Source organism: Canis lupus, chromosome 17 (assembly GCF_003254725.2).
Source record: "Canis lupus dingo isolate Sandy chromosome 17, ASM325472v2, whole genome shotgun sequence".
Lineage (NCBI taxonomy): Eukaryota > Metazoa > Chordata > Mammalia > Carnivora > Canidae > Canis > Canis lupus.
In genome coordinates this window covers 28,495,149-28,521,713 of record NC_064259.1, presented here as the reverse complement: position 1 = coordinate 28,521,713, position 26,565 = coordinate 28,495,149, and the positions used below count along the sequence as shown (strand labels likewise).

Sequence of the window (26,565 nt, the reverse complement as noted above, 5' to 3'; positions counted from 1 at the left end):
TTCTTCATCACCATATTGATAGATTTATCTGCACTAAACAAATTCTTTATGCCAGTGTGGTGGTGGATATCTCCTCGAGCAGATTGATGATTTCAAAATTCAATTATATGTCTGGCATTCAGTTGACTTGACAACAAATACAGCAAGCAGCTTACATGAGTGAAATTGTATATGCCCCTTCTAAATGGAAGTGCTGAATAAGTTTTCTGTTGAATAAAATTTTAATTTTGACTACACTAGTTTTATATTTATCAAAGGACATTGTTTATATACTGTAATTCTTGGTATCTTCTCCTTACTATGGAATTAGAAAAGAATAATTTTGCCAGATCATTTCAATTCCTAATTTTAAAATGTTAAAGATCTTATTTAACTCATCATAGGGTAGACTTAAGCTTTAGCCATTTAAAAAGACTGAGACATACATAATTAGCTAAGTTTATATAATAGACATATCAAAGTTAAGAGTTGAAGGGGAGGGATCCCTGGGTGGCGCAGCGGTTTGGCGCCTGCCTTTGGCCCAGGGCGTGATCCTGGAGACCCGGGATCGAATCCCACATCGGGCTCCCGGTGCATGGAGCCTGCTTCTCCCTCTGCCTGTGTCTCTGCGCCTCTCTCTCTCTCTGTGACTATCATAAATAAATAAAAATTAAAAAAAAAAAAAAAAAAAAAAGAGTTGAAGGGGAGTTTAGTCATTATCTTGATCTGTGCTATCCAGTATGGTAGCCACTACCACTTGTGACTGTCAAGCGCTTGATATGTGACTAATACAAATTGAAACTTGCTGTAAGTATAAAATACACATCATTTATCAATGATTTGGGATAAAAATATATGTAAAATATCTCAATAATTATTTTTATATTGATTGTATGTTGACATGGTAATATTATGGATACACTGAATTAAATAAATAATGTTAAAATTAATTTTACCTATTCCTTTTTCAGGGAAGACTCCAGAAAATTTAGTTATAAATGTGGTTTATGTTATGTTCCTATCAGTGATCATTGCTCTGGATCAATCTCAATTCAAGGTTAGAAAACCAATCACTAATTGACTGGATTCTCCTAATTTCCAATCCACTGTGCTACATTCAATATATTTGATGTACATTTGATTTTTATAGTAACCTGGTGAGAAATATGGATTGGGAATTAAGTGAATTGGTGAATGTAGTGTGCCTAATAATTGGAACACATGGGCTTGGATTTAATCTTTCATGACTCCTAGAACGTGTAGTTTATAACTACCTGTCATTATGAGTGCAGGGATCGCTGCAGGTGGAACAGCTAGTTTTTGTTTTGTTTTGTTTTGTTTTTGTAATTGCAACTTGTCATAGGGGAGGAATTAGTAAAAGGGCATCCAGCAATACTTTAAAGTCCCTATATTTTTTAATAGTCACTGTCTGTCATTTTTAATACATTATAAAAACTAGGAGAAGTGAAAAAATACTATATCCAGATTTCAACAAATTACTTGATAAAGCTTCTAAAATATACTGAGCATAACATGGTAAAGATGTGGATTAATTGATTAAAATCTCAATATCTGGCCTCTCTTTAAAGGCTAGAATGTTTGCTAATATTGGGCTAGCATAGTTATGTTTGGAAGAGAGTGACGGCTGCCCTCATGCACCTTTGAGTCTGACACCCTCCCCATTCCTCTCCATTGTCTTTGAATATTCTCTTTCATGATCTGCCTGATTCTATAGGTGTTTGGGTTTGTGGCTTCCAGACTTAATGCTCTCAAAGGTACTTTCTAAATTGCAGTGCCTATCTATGAGCCCACAGTAATCTAATTGGTTTGTAAACCTCATAATTGAAAGCTATTCAACAGCTAGGTAGATGATACTATTACTCTTTCTCACATCACGTATACAACCTAATGCACTTTCTTCAACTGCAGATTTATTATCTTTATGTGTTTGCTGAGTTCATTATACTTATAACATTTTTATGTTTATGCTCTTCCTCTGATGCTGTGCTTTCAATATATATCATTCTATTGAACACTACATAGCTCCCTATTGACCATTTTACAAAAGTGATGTGTATTAGCCTGGCCTCCAAGGTTTTGCTTGGGTAGTCCCCCACCCACTGTTTTTCTTGCTTTCTTATAAACTCTCATACAGAGATTTGACTCTTATAATATATCTCCTTCCTGTCGCTCCCAATTGAGCTGTGGTATAGTACTGTGGTTTCCAAATAGCAGGCAATGCCTTTCTAATTATATGTAAAAGTCTTATTCAAATACATACAGATTTCTCTGTTGTTACATCAGATTTACTGAGTCAAAACCATTGAAGATGGGATCTATAGGTCTATTGCATAATATATTACTTACCATTTACCCTGAATTCAAAATACCTGTATTTGACTCAGCTATGTGACCTGCATAAATCACTTAACCTCTCAACCGAAGTTTCTTAATCTAACTTGTACTAATAGTGTCTACCTTAAAAGGCTGTTAAGCAGATTAAATAAGGTAATATACGTAGAGTGATTATAACAATTTCAGGTATAGAAAGCAGTATGTAAGTATGTGTTAAGTGTGCTAACTAGACAAATCAGAAGTTTCTCCATGTGGTTTTGACATGAATAAGGCTTAAGAACCAAAGGGATGCAAAGAAGGTGCTGAAATGGTTGGCCCATTTCTCATTTAAGATCTGTCTTCTCTTCCACTTCCAGTTATTCTCAATGGAGGTAGTGCCATATTCAGAGGATGCTTGGCAAATATGTAGAGACATGTTCAAGTTGTCACATGATTGGACAGGATTGTGAGTGGGAAGATATTAGATATCCTTCAGTGTAAGGACAGTCATCACATGATTAGATGACCAGCATCAAGGTACTAGACATCTGTCAGTGTGAGGACAATCTTACACAATAAGGAATTATTCCAAATCCTCACCATATTTGAATAGGGAATATTTGAATATTTGAAAGGGCATCCTCTTACACTGTTAGTGGGAATGTGAACTGCTGCAGCCACTCTGGAAAACTGTGCGGAGGTTCCTCAAAGAGTTAAAAATAGATCTGCCCTAGGACCCAGCAATTGCACTGCTGGGGATTTACCCCAAAGATACAGATGCAATGAAACACCGGGACACCTGCACCCCGAAGTTTATAGCAGCAATGTCCACAATAGCCAAACTGTGGAAGGAGCCTCGGTGTCCATCGAAAGATGAATGGATAAAGAAGATGTGGTCTATGTATACAATGGAATATTACTCAGCCATTAGAAACGACAAATACCCACCATTTGCTTCGATGTGGATGGAACTGGAGCCTATTATGCTGAGTGAAATGAGTCAATCGGAGAAGGACAAACATTATATGGTCTCATTCATTTGAGGAATATAAAAAATAGTGAAAGGGAATAAAGGGGAAAGGAGAAAAAATAAGTGGGAAATATCAGAAAGGGAGACAGAACATGAAAGACTCCTAACTCTGGGAAACGAAATAGGGGTGGTGGAAGGGGAAGTGGGGGGGTGGGGGTGACTGGGTGGCGGGCACTGAAAGGGCACTTGACAGGATGAGCACTGGGTGTTATTCTGTATGTTGACAAACTGAACACCAATAAAAATAAATTTATTAAAAAATAATAAAAAAATTAAAAAAGAAAAGAAAAAGGAGGCATGATGTCTGATAGGCTAGAAACTCAAAACTCAGATCTAGAAGAGATTTCTTAATCCATTTTGCATAGTACTAAGTAAAACTGAATTCTTTTAGAATACATATAAGTGTTCTGCTAAATTAATACATGCTTATTTCAGGCCATTTTGTAGTATTTTAGATGCTTTCAGTGGGGATGTATGTTCTTTCTCACCAAGTAGATTTTACAGTCTTCCAGGAAAGAAAATGTTGCCCTGATTCCTTTTGTATCTCTTCACAGCAGGCATTCAATAAGTGGTGTTGACAGCCTGACTCAAGTTTAAAGAGAAGCAGAAAAACTCAGAGAGTAGAGTCAGAAGTTTAAAGTAAATTGAAGAAAGAGTTCCTGAAAAATGTTAGTTCACCAGAAGAAAACCAGCAAAAGGTAAAGAAAACAGAGAAAGCTTTCAAGGCAGTATTGGGGAATGTAATGTTGAGGCAATTGGAAAATTCAGTGGTTAGAGACATATACAGATGTGCCTTATCTTAGGAAGACCCTCTATAGGCATTGACAATTTTAAAACAAAGACAAATTAGAGAGAATTTTTTTTTTTTTTCAGTGGGGATAGGGCAGGAAAGACAGAATGTCAATCACACAAGATTGTGATTGGGCATCTGCAATGTGCTGACAATTTTGTATTGAAAAGGATAGATTCTTTTCAGTTGCTTTAAGTACATCCACTTACAATGGACCTAGCTACATTCAAAGTAGGGTCCAGTTAATGAAACATTTTATTTAAGCTTTTTGGCAACATATGATTTCAAAATATGAACGGACCACTATGTTGAATAAACTCAGTAATGATTTTATTGTAGGCCTGAAAAATCAGGAAATATCATATTCACCACAGTAAATAGATACCATCATCATTCTCACGATTCCATCTCAAACAGGTATTTAGACAAACAAAAAACAAAAGAGAGAGCAAACATACTGTAGATGATCTCAGTTGAAAGCAGATGAGGGACTATGTAGCAGAAATTGGAATGGAACGTTTACTTTGCTGATGCACAATGAATGCAGCTTGAAATCAACTTGACTGCATTGATCACAATGGCAAAGAATGACATATCAGTGCAAAATGATGTGATAGCAAAGTCTCCATTTGTTTACTATTATCATCATTACTTTAGAAATTCTTCAAAAGATCTATAGATCACACACATATATATATACCTAATTTTTAAGTATGCTCATATAGGAATTATTATTTCAAAATGAATCATGAAGAAAATGTGGAAACTAAAATACCTAATCTTCAGTTCAGTATGGCTTTCTAAATATAGGATTTGCCTTTCCTACCATTTCAATTTCATGGAAACATACATTTAAGAAAATGGGATGTATAGGAATTTAGAAATTTGGGAAGAGTGAACAAAGCTGCAGTTTTAAAAGAAATAAAACGTGATATTAGGTTGACAATGGAATGCAAGATTGCTGAAAAGTACATACCAGGCAAAGGTAGATACTCAAAAAAACCACCTTTTCCTACAGGTGATAAGTTTTAGAGAAGGAAGTCATATAAGGTCTGGTTGGTAATTAATAACAGGGCTGTGAAATAAGTTTGCCAATTGTATTAATCAGGTTCTCAAATGTGAGCAAAAAATGCTACTCTGAATGAAGGAGATAAGGATTTGTGTGGCTCAGAATTGCAAGAAGTTTAGAGAACCAGGCTGTAGGCTGGGCTGCCAGGAACAACCACCATATCCAAGCCACGGAAGTGGTCTTACTATGAAATTTCTGTAACATCATTCAGGTAAGCATTACAATGACTTACCATTGAACCACATCTGTTCAAGGACATGAATTTTGTAGGCGTGGGCATAGATCTTCCCTTTTGGAGCTTCAAATCTGTCACATATGTATTTTGATTGGCAGAGTCTGGGCCAGATAATTAGAAAAGAGAATCACTAGAGTTTCAATTTTAATAAAGGGAGGCATTCTTTGCCTCAGCAAGACTCATATGATGGAAAATTCTCCTGACATGGAAAAGGCTTCAGATGCTGGGTAAAGGAAAACTAATGACAAATATCTATTCATTATCTTTTCCATTCTTTCCTAATTTTGGATAGATAGATAGAATTGGAGGAATAAGATATAAATAAGGAATTCTTAAAAAAAAAGATTTTTTTATTTTAGAGAGGGAGAAAGTAAGAGCACAAGTAGGAGGGGCAGAAGGAGAGGGAGAGAGAATCTCAAGAAGGGGACCTGGCACCCAGAGTTCCTAGACCGGGTCCAACTAGGAAGCCCAATAGAATTCCTGGACAGACCAGGTCCACAGAGTCAGTTTGGGTCCGACTTAAACTCAGCTAAGGTCAGTGTGAGACCTCTGGTGGAAAAAATTGTTTTAAGGCTAAACAAACAGGTTACCCTTACCAAAGATAATCTTGAATTACAGTGGCCACAGTGGAGAATTTTTTTAATTGAAGTTTGATTTGCCAACATATATATGACACACAATGCTCATCCCATCAAGCGCCGTCCTCAGTGTCCATCACCCAGCTACCCCATCCCCCTCACCCATTTCCCCTTCCACTACCCCTTGTTCATTTCCCAGGGTTAGGAGTCTTTCACGGTTTGTCTCCCTCTCTGATATTTCCCCACTCAGTTCCCCTCCTTTCCCTTATAATCCCTTTCACTATTTCTTATACTCCCTTTATGAATGAAACCATATAGTGTTTGTCCTTCTCCAATTGTATATATATATACCACATCGTCTTTATCCATTCATCTCTCGATGGATTTCGAAGCTCCTTCCACAGTTTGGGTATTGTGGACACTGCTGCTATAAACATTGGGGTGCAGGTGTCGCAGTGTTTCACTGCATCTGTATCTTTGGGGTAAATTCCCAGTAGTGCAATTGCTGGGTCATAGGGTAGCTCTATTTTTTAACTCTTTGAGTTAAAAGTTTAACTTGGTAGTGGCTGTATCAGTTCACATTCCCACCAACAGTGCAAGAGGGTTCCCCTTTCTCCACATCCTTTCCAACATTTGTTGTTTCCTGTCTTGTTAATTTTCCCCATTCTCACTGGTGTGAGGTGGTATCTCATTGTGGTTTTTATTTGTATTTCCCTGATGGCAAGTGGAAAATTTAAACTAGATGTTTCCATTTATGAGGTGCCCTAAAACAAACAAAAAAGGAAACAAACAAAAAAGAAAGAAAGAAAGAAGAAAGAAAGAAAGAAAAAAAAGAGAGAAATAAAAAGGTTCTTAGTCAAGTACTCACTACAAAGGGTAGAGGGGAAATTACTTTTCCTCTTCTTGGTGACCAGGATGAAATCCACTTGCTCTGGAGACTGAAGACAGGATCCTGGAAAAATGGAGAAGCTGGCCCACAGTAAGATTCTTTTTTTTTTTTTTTTTTAAATGAAAGTCACAGAGAGAGAGAGAGAGGGGCAGAGACATAGGCAGAGGGAGAAGCAGGCTCCATGCACCGGGAGCCTGACGTGGGATTCGATCCTGGGTCTCCAGGATCGCGCCCGGGGCCAAAGGCAGGCGCCAAACCGCTGCGCCACCCAGGGATCCCCACAGTAAGATTCTTAACTGCAGTTCTTTCTCCCAAATCTGTATCTGTGGTTCTTGGCAAGAGAGGAAGGTAAAATTTCATCTTTTCCCTTCCTTTCCAAAATCAGATTGGCAGACAAGAAAACATTTGTAAGAATTAGATCTTTGAATTGTGACTCCTGAATTTGCTTTCAAGTACCCATTGGTTTGTCTGTCTCATCTTGTGTCCTGCAAATTTAGTCTGGCAATTGTTAGGTTGGAGGCCCCTCAAAATATGGTTGGACAGAAATGTGGGTTGCACACCATCTGTGACTAGGGTCCTACTCACTGTTGCCAGCTCTCAGAGAAATTGCCTTTCTTCTGCTTATGTTTAGGATTGTCTCTGTACCTAGTATCCTTTGCACACTCTTTGGGAATGCCTCTGACATCGGAGGGGTTGTTCCATAACTCCAGGAATATTTACTGTGCATCACAGCTGACACTTGACAAGATATTTGAAAGGATTTTTTATTTTTAAGTAGCTCTATGGTTAGAAGTTGGTCAGGTTGGAAGCTGATTTTCAAATACTAACAGGAACTTTTTTTAATGCCTTCTCACCTTAGTTTAAATGAAACTCTGTATCCAGAGGGAACAAAAACATTATAAGCTTTTGTGGAAGCATTTGTTGAAACATTCTAAAGACAAACAGCTCTAAATCTAGAACACAGAAATCTTTTGATTTCCATCTTAGTTGAAGGTCTTCTCCCTGATTAAAAAGAAGCACATCAAGGTTAATGTAGTTGGCTAGATAGGTCAACATCCTGATATTGTTCAGGTTGTAACCCACGTTTTTGAGGAATTTGAGACAACTGTATTTGTCTTACAGATTGTAAGAACAGAAATGCAGCTCTAGAAAAAAAAAAATGACAACTACAAACCAACCATCCCCCTTACCAATCCCCAAACCTCCTTTGTCTCAAAATAAAGTATTTAAAACACTTTTTATTCTCACACTTAAATAAAGTTAATGCCCTGCTTAGAAGAAAGAAAATAAAAAATGTTAGATTATAAAACATTTTGAAAAAGAAAATAATTCATGGTGATGAACAGGGGGAAGAAAAAGTCAGGTTAAGAAAAAGAATAGGAGTATTAGGAAATTGTGTTGATTTTCGAAAAGCAAGGGAATAGCGAAAGAAGAAAAGAAAAAAGAAAATCCAAGAAAAGTTTTTTAAGGTGCTAATTTTTATTATTCAACTCATTCACCACCTTCTTAATCCTAGAAAGTTCAATGCTAATTATTTTATTTTTCCGGCAAATTTATTCGCAATCTCAAAAGTCTTTATCAATGATAAGTTGTAATATACATCATCTGTTTTGAAAACCGATTTGTTTCCATGAAATTGATATTTTAGGGAACAATTTGAGCATATGTGAATTTTGCATTTGCTCAAGCATGGTTGTATCTGCAAGAAATAGTAGATGCAAAAAACTGTCCAAGTAAAGTGATTCAGGTAGGAATCAGGTAGGAATACGCAAAACATACACACCTCAAACATCTTCTGGCTACATCAGTTCACTGTTTTTGGTATTACAACTTTCCCAGTGATTTCTGTTAATCCTCCTTCTACCTCTTCATAATAACTCACAAGCTGTAACCTATGTTGCTCACTTACACAAGCCAATTTCAGATCTTTTTTTCCAGGTAAAATGACTTGTGTATTTTAGTACTTATGTATAGCTTAGCTACTTAACATGTGTAAAACTGTTCTGTCCATATTCATTAGGCTCCTATGTTTTGTTTTTTTCCCAGTGTTTCACTGAAGAAGCTTTCACTATGTGCCTCAGTCTCATTTGTTGTTGTTGTTGCATAAACCTTATGGTTTTTATTGCACAATTTTGCAGAGTGCACTGATTTTTAGGGACATGTGTGTCTCATTATCTTAGAACTGACTACATGGGAATATTTTATTAATTAGGACTTCTTCAATGGTTCCTTCTTTTGCTCTATGGTCATTTCACCTACAGATTAAAGTCTTGACTGAGATTTTTTTCAATCAATAAGGAAATTTAAGAATTTGACATTTTATTACTATTGAGTTTAGCTGTCAAGTAATCTTGTTGGATATTCTGTTGTGTCTAAATTCCAGATTCCTTGTGCTTCTTCCATTGTTTCAACTGAGAGTTCATCTGACAACCAGTAGACTCAATTTGGAAAAAAGAAATTATATTTTGAGTGTATACCTTATGAGTATTTGTAGAAATTATTTGTAGAACTTGAGAGAGGTATGGTGTTGCCACATAGTTTCTAATAAAGTGGTTGGAAAACTACCTCTCCAGTTCTCATGTAAATAAAGCTCAACATTTGTCAGAGCCAGCAAATGCCAATTGTGAGATTCAAAATTCACGAATTCAGTAGACTCTTAATTGGGATTTCATCAAAGTATTCCATCTGATGTAATAAAGCTGTTAAATATCTTTTGCTACATTTTTTCCTCTTAAATCGAACTCGTGACATCTTTAATAGATAATTTTTAAATGTAGAAGGTCACTTTACACATTTATGTACTATCTCACGTTCAACTTTCAAAGATATTTTATTTAAAACATACAGATTGAAAATCTTTTCAAAATTATACTGTATTGAATATTAAATTATATGGGCCATAACTGGAATTTGCCAGTTTTTCTCACCTAGAGAATTTAACTGTAGTTGAATTAGATATTTCATTACAGGACCAATCTCTATAGTGAAGAGGACATTGAAGTTTGTAGGAATGAAGAGATTGAAGAGTTTGATTTTGGAGCAATAATATGTTTATTGCACAGGCCATTAGCTATTTGTAAAGACTTAAGTGACTTATTTCTTTTGATGTCAGTTCCTTCTTTAAAAAAATTAGAGTTGAGATAATTGTTCTGTACTATTCCTTTCAGCTTTAACATTGTTGACATAGAAGTGACTTTCTATGTCATCTTATTCAATTGTAGTGTGATATAATTTCATCAGCAGACAAGGAATTTTGTTACTAATTCAGTGCTGACTCATTATTGTTTTCCTGTCTTTGTCTAAGAACCCTTGTGCCATTAAGAACTTTAAAATTTTTTTTCCCAAGGGCTTATTTTACTTAAAATTCACTTAGACTTTGGTTAATTTCTTTTTTTTTAAGATTTTATTTATTTATTCATGAGAGATACAGAGAGAGAGGCACAGATATAGGCAAAGGGAAAGGGAGAAGCAGGCTCCCTGGAGGGAGTCCAATGTGGGACTCCATCCCAGGACCCTGGGATCATGACCTGAGCCAAAGGCAAATGCTCAACCACTGAGTCACCCAGGTGTCCCAGCCTTTGGTTCATTTCTGATTGATTAAGATTACTCTTTTTTTTCTCTTATTATTTTAAAAAGCTGTCCCTTTATGGAGTTAATTTTTTTTCTGTGGTTTCATTCAAAACAATTAGGATTACTTTTTTTTTTTAATTTGAGAGAGACAGAGAGAGAAAGAGTGTACAGAGGGAGAAGGAGAGGGAGAAGCAGACTCTCTGCTAAGCAAAGAGCCCAATGTGGGGCTCGATCCCAGGACCCCCAAGATCATGACCTAAGCCAAAGGCAGATGCTTAACCGACTGAGCCACCTAGGTGCCCAAACACACTGATAGGTTTAAAGCATTTCAATTCTTCAACTGACCTCCATGGACTGGAAAAATAAAGGGGTGGGGGGAAGTGACTCTTTTAAGATGATCTATCTCTTGGCATAAAACATGCAGTAGATTAGATTTGCTCTCCATTTTCACCAGCTCTCTAAAGCTGTGAAATCAAGAGGCCGGAAACAAGATTTTCCATAGTACTTTGAACAACCTCCCAAAATTTTACTTAATTATATGTTGCCATAATCTCAACATTCATAAAATGCAATTTTTAGTTTTTAACTTATACAAGGAAATTTATAGCTAAGTCAATTAGGGGCATTGGGAGGTATATTCCAGTAAAATTATTTGATATTTAGAAAGATGAAAATGAATGTTAAATAAATGCATTATATTACATTTATGATCACCTTAATAAGGGAAAATGTTATATCCATTAAAGAGAATAAGATGCATGTATAATGGAAAGAGTAAAAGACAAACTATTCAAGGGAACAGAGAAATTACAGAATGTGTAAGTTAATAAAGAACTGGTATAAAAAAGCTATCAACACATGATTTTTCAGAATGAAAGGGCTCACTGAGTTTTAAACTCAAAATGAATGAGAAAATGCCTACATTAAAGAACATATTTGTGACATTTCAGAATAGTAGGGACAAAAAAGCTTAAAAGCTTCCAAAGAAGGAAGACAATGCAAGTCACATACAAAATGAGCAATTATAGATGAGCCAGCAAATCCCAATATTTGACGGGTCACAATTCCATATTCCACTTCCTAGAAATACAGTGGAGAGGCATTATTGAAATAGGAACTTTCTCTCTTAGGTTGGTTCAGTATCCAAGATAAGCCTGAGGCCAGCAAGTAAAGGTCATCAGAGAGTATAAAAAGCATGGTGGAATGAGCCAAAGGGAGAGTAAAACCTACTAAGCATAAGGCTGAGCAGGGAACACAGAGATGCAAGGTAAGTTTTAGCTAATACTGAAAGGACAAAGGGGAGGCATTTGCCACAATGAAGCAAAGCCTTGGTCTCACTCTCAAGTGTATTTCTAAACTAAACTCTGTGTCTGGGTGTGTGCACGCGTGTGTATGTGTGTGTGTTTAGGGACAGGGATGGACAGTGATGTTCTTTAGATGAAGGATTCTGTTGAAGGAATAAATATGCAGCAGGGTCGGTCAGTCCTTTGGTTGGGCTTGGAGAAAGATGTCAATCTCCAGAGCAGCTTAGAAAGGAAAAATAGGGTGTTCCTGGGACATGGACTTTTAGGCTTAACTGAAAAAGTCCCTGGCAAAGCTCGATGATTTGATCACCCGAAGTGAAGTTCCAGGGACCTGAGGATGAACACATAAACACATGCATGGCAGTGGGATGCAAAGAAGAATAAAGAGGGGGAAGAATGAAAGTGGAACGGCCAGAGTTTGAGAGGAGAGGGTAAGCCACACATTGGAGGATAAAGCCAAAAGATAAGCCAATCTTTGGGGGAGCACTTCATGCACAAAGGTGAAAGGCTGAGCTTAGGGCTGGCATGTGATACATTCCCAGGACATTGTAAACCTCATGTCTTCCCCCGTTCATATTTGAATAGGTATCCGTAAAAAATAAAAATAAAAAAAATATATATATATACCAAATTCTAACTCTACCTTTTCTCAGAATTAATTGGTAGTACACATGAGTTTAGTAAAAAATTAGAGTTTTTTAGATATTAGAGTTCATGAAGTTTTGTTTTGATTCTTTTTCTTTGGACCCACATACCGTAGAGAACCATCCCTAATATTAGAAACCAAATACCCCCATTGGAGCTTCACAGTGACACATTGTGCTCTGCCTCCCTCTGGTGCTCTCCTTAAGCCCATGCTTCATTACCTTTTGAATTTCCCAAGGACACAGTTCATTTTCATAAACACAAGATGTGATAGAATTTAACAAACGCCTCACAACATTGGCTGCTGTCAGGAAAAAAGCCTAATTGGTCTAGCTGCTAAAAAATATGCTCAGAATGTTGCTCTAGACTGAAATCTCTAAGGCTGGTTTTGAAAGATCACTGAACCAGGGGGTTTGGCAATGCTTATTTTAGAAGAGAACATCAAAGTAGAAATTGAAGCATAATTTGAGATTGGATATTCGTGTTTCCCTTTTCTTTCTCATGTAGAAAAGTATAAGCTTTTTCTGAGTATGACTGCCACTCTTCCATTGTCAACACTGTGAGACCTGATGGCATCATTTCCCATTACCTAATTTACCCCAGCAGTTCTGCATTTTGAAATACTGAATAATTATTCTCTACATTGGCTCTTCATTTTGTGTGCCATGTGGGATTAACTGGAAATAATATATAAAAATTTTAGTTATCTGGAAAAGTAACAAAATGAAATATGACTTAGGAAAGCAGGTTAATGCCTTTGAGTGAAAATAAATGATAGAGAAATTCAAACACTCAATGGGAAGGTAAAAGTTGTAGAGAAATAATGCTGCAGGGTATTACATAAATGAGCAATAATAAATTAGATATTGAAATAAAACATTTTTTACAAAGGGCAACTGCAAGTTAGAAAATATTTCATATTTCCCATCGTGGTTGAGCCTATTGTTTTCAAAGTCACTGATGAGACTAAAAAAGACTATCACTTTTTAAAATAGATTCAAATCTGTATAACCTTGGAGCTCTTAATCCATTTGCATTTTACCATATGCTTTGCATGCTTCTTAACTTAATATGCATATCAGAATTGATTCAACTTACAAGCTCCTTCAGGAAGACATGTGCTACTATTGTATTGCTGAAATGATGATATTCAACAGTCTGTAAATCTGAAAGGACAGCATGGAGAGAATACTAGACGAAGAGTTAGGGGACTTCAATCCAATCAGATCATAATTTTTAATTCACTTTGTGACCTTGAACAACATATCTAAACTCTTTAGACTTCAATTTCATATGTAAAGTGGATAAAGCAACCTTTAAGATTCTTTTCAACTCCAAAGTTTTCACGAATACATCATCCTTATACTGGGAGTAGGACTGATCATTTCAGTTAAGAAACAGACATTGCTGCCTCTACTCCTCTCTTTTGATAATCCTGTTTAGGAAAGACCTCTTGAGAGCTTCAAATGAAAAAAAAAATCATGTTCCTGTAACAAATACAACTAATAAATATTACAGACTTGATATTAAAATCTCCATACTAATAAAATGCATGAGAAACTATAAGCTAAAATTAGTTTAAGTATATCAATAATCACAATAATTATAAATATAAGAAGCTTTCTTGATGACAATCTCTTACTGAGAAAGAGAGGAAAAGACTTGCTGTAAAAGCAAAACCTAAATCCAGCTATAAGGTAATTCCAAGAGGCATTCCTATGACATAAAGAAACGGAAAGGTTGAAAAGTGAGAAATGGAAAATATGTGTTTTAAAAATTTTTAATCAAAACAAAGTTGAAAAAAAAAAGAAAAAAAACAAAGTTGATGTAGCAATATTATCAAAATGGATAGACTTCAAAGACAAATGTACTGCTAGAGATAATGAGGTTTATCACTTCATTTCAAAAGGAATAATTCACCATAAAGGTATAACAATTCTGAAACCTGAATACATGTGCCAATGTATACCTCAAACATAATAGATAAATATTGACAGAATTACCAAAGAAAAATTGCCAAACAGAATTTTGATGGGACATTTTTAAGCACTGATAGATCAAACAATCTAATAAACAACCTGAACTGATAGGCACGTATAGAACCCTGCAGCCAATATTGAGACAATGCATATACTTTTCCAAAGCAGCAGAGACTATTAACAAACATTTATAAAGAATTTGCGCATTTGTGTCTATGATGATGTAATCTGCATTATGGTATTAAATGTCATAAATGTGCAGATCGAAAACAAGCTCTACAAAACTCCTTAGACCTTGGAGTCTTTCATTCTGGTAGCTAAAGAGAGCAAAAAATATGTGATTTTTAATGAAAAGTTTTATGTAATTTGATAAATTTATGTATCTTACCACCATAATCAATATATAGAAAACTTCCATTACTGCAGTTTGGATCCTAGGTAATCATTGCTATGTTTTCTATCATTATATACATAAGATTTGTCTCTTTTAGATTTTGTAGAAATGGAAACATACAGTGTGTACTTTCCTGTGTCTGGTTTCTTTTTTCTTTTTTTTCTTTTTTATTTATTTATTTTTTTTCTGTGTCTGGTTTCTTTCACTTAGTGTGCTGTTTTTAGATTCAGCCACATTGTTCTTGATAGACATTCTGGTTGTTCCCAGTTTTTGACTAAAGAAAAAAGTTGCCATGAACATTCTTGTACAAACGTTTTTGTGCATACATGTTTTCAGGTTTCCTGAGTGAATATCTTAGTTGAATAGCTGAATCATATGGTAATTGTATGTTTAAAGTCTTTTAAAAAATCAGTCTCCCAAAGGTTTGACCTCAGTGTTCCCACCAGCCACATATGAGTGCCAGTTGCTCTACTACCTGAATAAGTGTTTTCAACTTTAGACATTTGGGTAGGCATGTACAGCATTACCTTATTGCAATTTAAAATGATATTTCTCTAATGACTAATGATAATGAATATCTTTTCATGCACTTATTAGTTATTTGTGTATTGTTTTTTAATGAAGTATCTGTTCAAATTATTTGCCCATTTTTAAACTGGATCTCCTTCACATTATTCATTTGTAAATATTCTTTATATATTTTGCTTACAAGTCTTTTATCACATGTATGTATTGCAAATATCTTCTCCTGGATTCTGACTTTCTATTTAACATTGTCTTCGCAAAAATAGTAATTTTTAATTCTGATGAAGTTCAGTTCTTTTATGATTCCTTTTTGTGTGTGTGTGACTTAGGAACTCTTTGCCTAGTCCAAGATCACATAACTTTCTCTTAAATTTTCTTCTAGAATTTTATAATTTCAGTTTTTACATTTAAATCTAAGATCCATTTTGAATTAATATTTTTAAGATGCAAATAAGAGGTGAGATTTATTTTTTCCCATATAGCTAGCCAGTTGTTCTAATACCACTACTGAAGAAGCTATTTTGTGTTCTTTTGGTGGTGTCATGGTTTCTTGATTCTTCGTGTTCCTTAAGAATCCACAGATGGATCTTAATTCTTTCTTCATCATCATCTTTGCATTTCCAGGGTAAACCCTATATGTTATCCTTCTTAAATGTTATTAGAATTTACTTACTATAAACTGCTAAGGGTTTTATATTTATATGCATAATGCTGTGGTCTGTAGCTCCTGTTTTCAGAGCTACTTACTTTGGAATTAGAGTGATAACTAGCTTTATAAAGTGATTTGATAAGTATTTATTTCTCTGTTTTCTGAAAGAGTATGTATATGGTTATTATTTCATCCATAAATGTCTGACATAATTCATTGAAATCATAAGGTCCTACAGTTTCTGTGAAAATTATAGAAAAATCAGTGTTTTTAATGAATATTGAAAAAATTATTTCTATATCATTTTGTGTTAGTTTTGGCTCATTATGATTTTTAAGGAATTTATGTTTTTCTTAAAGGTAGCAATATATTGTTATCAAGTAAAAATTATCCTTTACTATATTTTTAATGTCTGTGAAATCTTTAGTGATCTCCTCTGTCATTTCTGGTAATCTATGTCTTTTCTCTCTCTCTCTCGCTCTCACTTGATCAGACTAATTAGTTACTAATTTTGTTGACTTTCTCAAAGAAATAATTTTTGCTTTAACTTATTTTTCTTTATTGTTTTTTTATTTTATTGATTTTCAATTATGTAGTCATTACTTTCATGAGACTAATTTGTTTTAATTAGCCCCCCTTTTTTATAGTTTCTTGAAAGAAAAGCTTACCTTATTTATTCTTAGACCTTTTGTCTTTTCTAATGTAAATATGTAAAGCTATAATTCTCTTTCTAAGCATTGTTTTGGCCAAATCTTACAAATTTTGATATATTAATGATTTAATTTTCATCACGTCAAGGTATTTTCTAATTCTTTTGGTGATTTTTTCTTTAACATATTTATTTAGAAGTGCATTGTTTCATGTCCATATATTTGGGAATTTCCCAGATAGCCTTGTTAATTTCTGTGCTAATTCTCTTGTTGTCAGAGAACATACTGTGTATTTGAATCTTTTAAAATTTATTGACTTGTTTTATAGTCCAACATATGGTTTATCTTGGTGGCATGTGGCATGTTCAATTGAAAATAATGTATGTGCTGCTGTTCTTTGGTAAAGTGTTCTGTAAATAAATGTCAATCAGGTCAAGTTGTTAGAATGTGTTGTTCATTTTCTGTAACTTCACTGATTTTCTGTCCAATGTTATTTTATAACTAAGAATGTTGAAATATCTAATTATAATAATAGATTTGTGCCTCTCTCCTTTAAGTCCTGCCAATTTTTTTGCTTCATGGAATTTTGAAATTCATGTTTATAATTTATATTTAGGCACATAAAATGTAAAATTATTATTTTTAAATTATTTATTTGACAGAGAGAGAGTATGAGAGAGCACAAGTGGGGGTAGCAGCAGAGGGAGAGGGAGAAGCAGACTCCTTACTGAGCAGGGAGCCCAATGCAGGGCTCAGTCCCATGACCCTGGGATCATGATTTGAGCCAAAGGCAGATACTTGAGCTACCTAGGTCCTCCAAAATGTAAAATTGTTATATGTTTATTAAGAATTGACCCGTTTATCATTATGAAACATTGAGATACTTTTTAATCATGTTAATATTATTTAATTTGCATTTTACTTTACCTATTTTCACTATAGTTTTCTTAATGTTAGTGTATTACAGTCATCTTATTGCATTATTGTATTTTTATCCTGTTGACATCTTTATATTTAAAAAAGCCTACTTAAAATGTAGATAGAATATAGTTCATTGCTGCCTTTTTTTTTTTTTTTTAAGATTTTACTTATTTATTCATGAGAGACACAGAGAGAAAGAGAGAGGCAGAGACACAGACAGAGGGAGAAGCAGGCTCCATGTAGCGAGCCTGATGTGGGACTCGAGGACTCCAAGATCTCATGCCCTGGGCGGAAGGCAGGCACTAGACTACTGAGCCACCCAGGGACTCCTAATTATCGCTTTTTTAAAAAATTCAGTCTGATAATCTCTCATTTTTAACTTGAGTACTTAGATCATTCATACTTAAGTAACTTTTAACATAAGTGGCCTTAAATTTATCATCATATGTCTGATTTTTGTTAATCTTTCTTTATCTTTTGGATTAATTTAATTTTGTTTAAAAACCAAAATGTAATATTTGTTTACCTTCATTTTTGGTTTATTAGCTGTACATTTTTGTGTATCTTTTTGTGTTTACTATAGATTTTATACTATATATCTTTAACTTAACATATTTTAAATTATATGTATGACTTAAAAACCTTAGAACATTTCCCTGTACTATTTCCCTTCCAGTCATTTGTACTTTGATTATGGTATACTTTACATATGTATAGGTATAGGAATATGTTAAACCCACAAAATATTTTTGTTTTAAATAGCCAATTTAGGGGCCCCTGGGTGGCTCAGTGGTTGAGTGTCTACCTTTGGGTCAGGGCATGATCCTGGGTCCTGAGATGCAGTTCCACTTCAGGCTCCCTGTAGGGAGCCTGCTTCTCCCTCTGGCTACGTCTCTGCCCCTCTCGCTGTGTCTCTCATGAATAAATAAATAAAATCTTTAAAAAAAATTTAAAAATAAATAGCCAAGTTAAACCCCAAAAAATATTTTTGTTTTAAATAATCAATTATTTTTAAAGTTTTTTTTTTAAATGAAATAAACATGTTTTTGTATTTACCCGATTATCTACCATTTTGGGTGGCTTTTCTTTCTTTTTTTGTCACCTAGTTTTTCATCTAGAATCATTTCCTTGTATCTGAAGTTTTTCTATCATCATTTCTTTTCTTTTTTTTTCAACATTTCTTTTAATGAACACTTGCTGACAAAACAATCTTTCAAATTTGTTTGCTTGAAATGTCTTCATTGCTTAATTTTTGTTGGATATTTTCACATGTGTTCTAATGTGACAATTTTTTTTTTCATCAGCTCTGGATCACTGAGTTTGATGTGTCTGTAGTCATTTGTTTTTTTCTTCTGTAGGAAATGTCTTTTTTTAAATGCTTTTTCTCTTTATTGCTAGTTTTCAGCAATTTGATTTTAACGTGCGTTGGTGTGGTTTTCTTTGTGTTCATTTGATGTTTATTATCTTCTCGAATATGTGGGTTTATTGTTTTCACTAAATTTGGGAAACTTTTGGAGAGTTTTAGCATTTTAATTTCCTTAAATATTTTTCTATCTCCTTCCCTTTTTCTGGTAGTCCAATCACATGGTGGTTATGTGTCTTGCAATTAAGTGCATGTCACTGAGACTCTTCTTTTTTCAGTCTCTTTTTTTTTTTTTCTCTCTTACTATTATTTTGGGTAGTTGGTGTTGTTATGTCTTCAGGTTCATTGATCTTTCTCAGTGTCTAATACAGTGTTAATTCTTCCTAGTAATAGCTTCATTTCAGATAATTTATTTCTAGAAGTTCCATTTGATTCTCATATGTTCTTCTTCTCATTATGTTTTTCTTTAAATCTTTGAACATGATGGATACGTTAGTAATAACAATTTAACATCTTTCTCTGCTAATTCCATTGTCATTGTCATTTCTACGTCTGCTTCTGTTAGTTGATCCTTCTGGTTATAAATTAAATTTTCTGTTTTTTCATATGTCTAGTGATTTTGACTGACTGTTGGGCATTATGATTGTACTTTTTTTTTTTTTTTGAGTATTCAACTTGTTAAATTTAAAAGAAGAATGGCCTGGCAGGCAATAAAGTTCCTTACAGATCATTTTGATGCTTTTGTGATTTGTTTACAAGCTTTTGGGATTGGGACAGGTATAGAGTAGCTTCCATTCTAGCTTTATTGCTAAAGGATGATTCTTTTAGAACATTTATTGAATGCCCCATATCTTAACGGCAAGATCATCCTGATTTTGGCTGGTGGGAACACAACTTATTTCTTGCCTGGAGTGAGCACTAGGAATTATTTGCCTATAGATTACCATTAAGTTTTCTTTCCATGAAAATTGTTCTTTGCCTGGCCCACCACAAATATGTGCAGGTTCATATTCAGGTAAAGATTCAAGAGGACTGCCATGCATATCTGGATCTTTTTCTCATCATAGCTTCCTCCTCTCTGGCATTTCTTTCTTTTCCACCAATTTGAGTTTCTTTGGCTTCATTAAACCCCAATCGCTGTCTAAGAAAGATGGCAGTCTCTCTTTGAATTTTCTTTCCCTATTGTCCAGCCCTGAAAATGCATATAAGCAGAAAGCCAAGGACTCTCATTTTCAGGGATCATAGGTCTGTGCTACCTATTTTCTAGTGACTAAAAGAGTAATTTCACATATTCTGTCTACTGTTTTAATGGCTTACTGTAGAATTATTCTGGTATTATTACACATTATGGTCAGGCAGGGTTTGAATTTCTTTTTAAAGTAAATTTATATGTTTCTCTGCTGTGTAAGAATTCTGTTTATTCCAAAATGTCAGCCACAGCAAATTTAGTATGCATGGAAATAATAACTTTATCTTATCAAAAAATAATTTCCAAAACTTGATAAGAAATTTAAAGGTCAGATTATGAATATAAATGTACTTTGAAAAATGGCCCTCTTTTTCCTTGCATGCTCCATTTTGATTGCCTATCATGATCCATGATTGCTTCGTGTATTAATGGCCCAAGTCAGGTACTACATGGGGCACAATGTGTTTAAAAGTATTTTAAAAAATTATAATATTGCTTTCCTTGAATATGTTATAATCTAATTAAAAAGTTAAGAACACAAATATAATCATTAAGTATAAAACAGAATACTAGGATTTTTCAGAGTATAGAGAGTACACTGCTGGCTGGTATGGAGAGAATTTCAGTGACCTAGTCTTAACATGGATAGTTTCAACAGCAGTCCGTTAGATGAGTCAGTCACTTTACATCTCCATGCTACAGCCAAGTAAAGGTTTGCTCAGAAGTGCCTGAGAGCAAGCAAGGCTTTAGGCAAAATTCACACCCTAAATAGATTGCATTCATCCAGAATAACAAGCTTTTCTCTTTTTGCATGATCTTCTCATATTATCTTCTACTCATGGACATTTATATGTTAGGTATAATTATATGTAATTTATTTTTTCAATTAATCTATATTGCTTATACTTTACATATCCTTTTGGCTACTAAATGCTGATAACAGATATTAACATATAATTCCATGAGTGACCTTTTGGTGATCAGAGCTTCACTGGGTCCTCACTAGTTAATTTTCCACGTAGTTTGATTTCTCTGAATACAAGTCAAATAAAATTGCAACATCCTTGCAGTGAAGTAATGTAGTGTACATCTTATATTTTACATGTAAATAATGGTTCTTATCTACTTCAATGGAGTTTGCAAATGCAATGCCAAATAGTGCAATTCTCTGTAAAATGGCTAAAAATATGTGTACACACAGTAATGGAGGGAACATGCCTATTAGCTATGATTGAGTGGTTCCACTTTCTCAGGATAGCCAGGGAGGGATGTTTTCTATGATTTAGTTCAAGTTAAGTGGTTTTGGAGGCATCTACACATATAAAACCTCAGTAGTCATACTATTTACTTTTTGTAGAGCTGCTTACCAGGGTGAGTATTAAAATTCAGTAAGATAAAGATGATGTCAATTTCCATAATTTGAAGTTCCTTTAACAGAAAGTGTCAGAGGTTTTTGTTTTAGTTTAGGCTTCAAAATGACTGAGAACTGAAGAAGTTTGTAAAGAAACTAAATTTATGTGGATTTCAAGGCACATGATGGAAGAGTTGGATAGAAGAGGTAAATAGAATACCTCAAACTGTTACTACAAAACAATTTCCTGATTGAGGAAGGGGAACCACAGTGATCCCTGGTCTGGGTTTGCATCTGGGTTAACTCTATTATGTTCTATAATTTTATTTATAGTTGCTATGAGGAAAGAAGAAAGTTAATGCCATTATCTACAAACTTTGAAAGAAGAAAGTTAATGCCATTATCTACAAACTTTGAATTAGAATTGACTTTGTTTCTGACTCTTTGATCAGCCTACTGGGTAACCTTAAATTGCCATGACTCTGGAACTCTAGCTTCCTATGAATAATATGAAGGGATTAAACTAGATGAGCTCTAAGTTTTCTTCCAACTTATTTCATGACTTTATAGATTTTAAATTAGGGGAATAAAGCACAAAAGCTTAGAAATAACTATGACTGATCAAGATTAATGTTCCATCTAGCCCCCAAATCTGTGCAAACAATGGCCCTAGGGGATGACATGTGTAGTTGTAATTTTTCATCTTGACATCAACCTTAGAGGTAGAGCATGCGTCAGCTCTTCGTAATCTCCATTGACAGCACTGTGGTGTATAAATCCAGCCAATCCCCTTCAAAATTTACTTACATTTGCGGTCAGTACCTATCTCTTGGGGATTAAAAGTTTCATAAGATGATTGCCCTCTGTATAAAAAAGTACTTCCTTTTTTTTTTTTTTTTTTTTTGTCCTAAATTTACCTTGCTCAGTTTTGAGAAGCATCTCCTTTAAAGGATACTCACCCTAGTCTTTCAGATTTTGAAAGTTAAGTATGTGCTTGTTTTAGTCATATCAATCATTTTGTATTTTAAGGATTTCAATGTGGTTAACATCCTGTGGTTTTACCTTTCCACATTGAAGGGTTTTGTACCTTGAGTTCCTTCCTGCATTGCTGGCTGTCTTCTCTAGCTCTACTTCTACTCTGAATCCTTGTGAATGCTGTAGCTTTCCTTTGCTGAAAACTTACCAGTTCCATTTTGCATTTCTGGAAGTACAACAACAAAGAGATATATAGTATTATAAAGGAAGAAGCAATGGGAAAGGCCTAGTATTTTCTTATATTCTTGCAAACAGTTGGTGCCTTGCTGGAATTTTGGGTTCCAGAAACATTGTAAGTCTGGGTTTTCAAGAAGCCATTCACTACTCACTTAATTGAAATTAGTTCTTTTTTCTTGAAAAAAAAATATACTTGAAAAAGTATATATTTTCTTTTTGTTTTTTGTTTCCTGTTTTCTTCCTTCCTTCACTCTTCTCTCCTTTTTAAAATTCTCCTTCCCTTTTCACTTATTGTTGCTTAAACAAGCCAGTCATTAAGGTTATGGGGTTTTAGAATGGGGTACTTTAAACCATTCTTCTAGTGATTTATTACCTAAATTTTAGTTTAGGACAGTAAGCATTAAGAAATTTTATTATATACTACCATTGTGTGTCTACTTCCTTTAAATAATTAAACATATAATAAGCCTAATTTAAATATATACCATTAAATAAATAATCAAAATAAAAGCAAGGATTTTCTACAAGGCAATGAGGAATGCTGAAGAGGTTCCCAAGGAAGAAGAAACTAAGAAATGGCGAGATATTCAAACTAACAAGAATGAAAGACACCTAAGCTTGAGTTATTTTTTTGCTCATCTGATATGTATTGTTTTGTTGTTATTTCTTTCTTAAGGTTTACTTCTATTTCAAATGCAGTCACTCTAAGTTTATGTTTCCTTCTTTTCTGTGATTCAGTCTTACCCAGAATCAGCATCCATTTGACTCATTCTTGTACATGCTCTTCAGCTTGATGGTCAGTAGGAATACAAAACCAGTAAAAGAGGGCAGCATGCTAAAGTTTGCTGACCATGTTATATGTCAGGCACTTTACCAGACACTTTTATTGTTTTTTTTTTTTTCCCGCTCAAAACCCTGCCCACTTTTATTGTTTTATGAAATCCTCACAACATCCTTGAGGCAAGGATGAAGAATTGTTATATTCTTCCTTTTACACATGAATCATCTGAGGCTTGTTCAGTCATTTTTCCTCGGACATGCAGGTGGAAAGCAGAATATTTGGAATTTGAACTCAAGATATACCTGGCCAGTAAGCAGCTTTTGAACACTTCCATTAATTATGGCACTATGATATTGTTAAAATCAAGATTTTTCTTTTTTTAGTTAGACTTTGTTTGAACATTACAATTATACAGCTCTTCTTTTCATAAGGTATTTTTCTTTATTCTCATTTTTCAGTAGACTAAAATTTATTAAGGATTTTGTAGATTAAGCAGAATAGGCTTAAGCTAAGTCTTTTTATAAAATGAGTCCTTAAGGATATTGAAAATATACTATTCACTATTCTTCCTATAAATAGTGTCCATTGCCCTCAAATAGTTAAGAATCAAGGTGTGTGTGTGTTTCTATGTTAAGGAAGAAATCAGAGGTGGCCGTATTTTATCTGGCCTGGCTCCTGTTGTAGTTGTTGATAATGATTTTTCATATTTTTAGAAAATGTCATAAATTAATTTGTGATTGTGGGAAACTTTAGAGACCTCATAGTAAGTGGTTTTCTATATATGTTCCTAAATCTCTAAAGATTCCAGAATTGATCAGGAATGGCCAACAATGCAAATGAAGAAAAAGGAAATAAAATAAAACAAAGTTTCTTGATAGGCCTCATTTGAAATAGTCATTTGAAATTGGAGTAGGAGTTTATTTTAAAAATATCTACTGATGAACATGTATGCTTCTTAGGTTAATAAGTTATCAATTAGCTAATTTTATAATTGTATATGGTCTGTCAAACATTGAATTTCCTCAGTAGGAAAACGCAGTACATTCCTTCTCAGAGGCCCTCAAGGGGAAAAGAAGTAATTACTGTCAATGGTCCTTCACTCCCTAAGTATCATAAGTTGCAAACCCACTCATTTGTAATTCTAGCCACAGATTCTCTTTCTCAAATTAGTTTAGGTAATAACTGGAGGCTGACAGAATGCTATTTAAAATCATCACTAGAAAAAAAATATATATTCTCTATGTATAATACATATATATGTTTATATATTTATCTATATCTATCTATCTATCATCTATCTATCTAAATTATCTTAAGTTACTGAAAGAAGGTTTGAACATTATAAGAGAAAAAAAAATTGAAATGATAGGAGTAATGGGGTTTAATTTTTTCATTACTCCTTCCAAATTCAATACAACCTGTATTTATGTTCCTTAACTGGTAGTCAACCTGAGTGATTTTACTCTGCATGATAATATAGCACTTAATGTTTCATCAACCATAACATATAAAGACTTCAGCTACAGCAGAAACAGAATTATATTTCATATTTTTCACTAAGGTCTTTTAAAGATATAGTCAAATATATAACAAAGTAGGTGTAAAATGTCCTGGGTTTAGGAAATAGAGTAAATCTCAGAGGTATAAGGGTCTGCTTCCACTTGGTCTTTCCCTGGTTTCCATAGATTTGATTGTTTTGGTTACTGGTAATCATATCACTTAATTCTTGTCTGTCTTTGGTCTCTTAATATCTTTTTAAAAATATTTATTTATTTATTTATTTATTATAGAGGGAAGGGTGGTGAGGGACAGAAGGAGAGTGAAACAATCTCAAGCAGACTCTCCACTGAGAGAACCCAACACAGGGCTTGAGCCCATGACCGTGATTTCATGACCTGAGCCCAAATCAAGAGTCAGACATTAAACCGGGCACCTTTGGTCTCTTAATATTTTTATATGCCCTAAACTTATTTGGAAATCTGATGAATCCTGTGTATCCCTTCTCAGAATAATATTTTAAAATTTGTATAATAAAATACGTAGGGTTGCAATGGAAACCAATTATATTGAAATGCAATTAGCAAAGTATTAAAAACAAATTTGTGATATAATAATTACGTGCTTCCTTATTAATGCATTAAATAATACTATCTAATAGTGAGTCTAGTAACTATCATTTTGAAGCTGTAGTCAACATACATAGTTTATCAAGATTTCTGAGACAACTGAAATGGGGTAGGACATTTCTGATATCTACTGATGAGAAAGTTACAATTATTGTTTTTTATTAATATTTTTATCTTACACACATAGTTGAAAAAATTTTAATTTCACTTAGAGATTGGTAAAGCTAAGGATATCCTTTTTTCCCCCATCTAAGTTCATGGACTACTTAAATTCTTTCCAGGCCTTGGAGAAGGCTGCATGTTACTAGAGATATATTTCATAAATATCATACTTCAGAGTAAATAAAGGCAAATTTGCTTTAAGTATAAAAGAAGAATTATAATAAACTTAAGGATGAAAATGGGTATTCTTCTGTCACCAAGTCAGTCAGTTAGTTTCTCTCTTGTTCTCTCTCCCACTTCCTACCTGGTCTGTTATTTTTTTGCACTGTCTTTGTGATTTCTCTATTCTCTCTGCATTGAGACTTTTTTCTTCTATATGCATATGGCCATCCATGCAGCTCCTCAGTTAATTCCTCTTCAGTTCAAATAACCAAGGGATACTGTTTTAATGAATCCTAATTCCAAATTTGCTAGGAACAAAATCTAATTGTTCTAACTTGAGTCTGTTGTTTCCTTTTTCAGTAACAACAGAAGAATGGGGTCATAAAATTAAACATAACTTCTGAGTCCACCACTTTCAAAGTCCACCACAAATACAGAGGTGTGTTGATAGTATTCAGAAAAGTATATTTTTGGGCTGGGCTAACAGCCTTCAAATTTCAATTCAAAGTGGTTGAGTCAATCCTCATAGACCTGTTAGAATTATGTTTACATGTTACATCTTACTCTTAACCTACCACAGATCATGTCCTGGGAATACAGTTTCATCAGTAACTTGGTTGATGTACAACAACCAAACAACCAAGACCAGGGCATTCTATTCCATTCCACTCCATTCCA

At 34.2% G+C, this 26,565-nt stretch overlaps 1 long non-coding RNA gene across 2 annotated transcripts; it reads right to left on the bottom strand.

The window, feature by feature from the left end:
* Positions 1 to 7,191: 7,191 nt before the first annotated feature.
* Positions 7,192 to 26,561, bottom strand: LOC112665085 (uncharacterized). 2 transcript variants are annotated; one of them, XR_004806213.2, is made up of 4 exons: positions 26,463 to 26,561; positions 22,507 to 22,645; positions 21,461 to 21,521; positions 7,192 to 7,906 (listed from the first exon to the last, which is right to left on the bottom strand). It is a non-coding gene; the product is annotated as an uncharacterized LOC112665085 (long non-coding RNA). The 2 variants fall into 2 exon arrangements; XR_003140202.2 differs by lacking the exon at positions 21,461 to 21,521.
* Between the last annotated feature and the right edge of the window lie 4 nt (positions 26,562 to 26,565).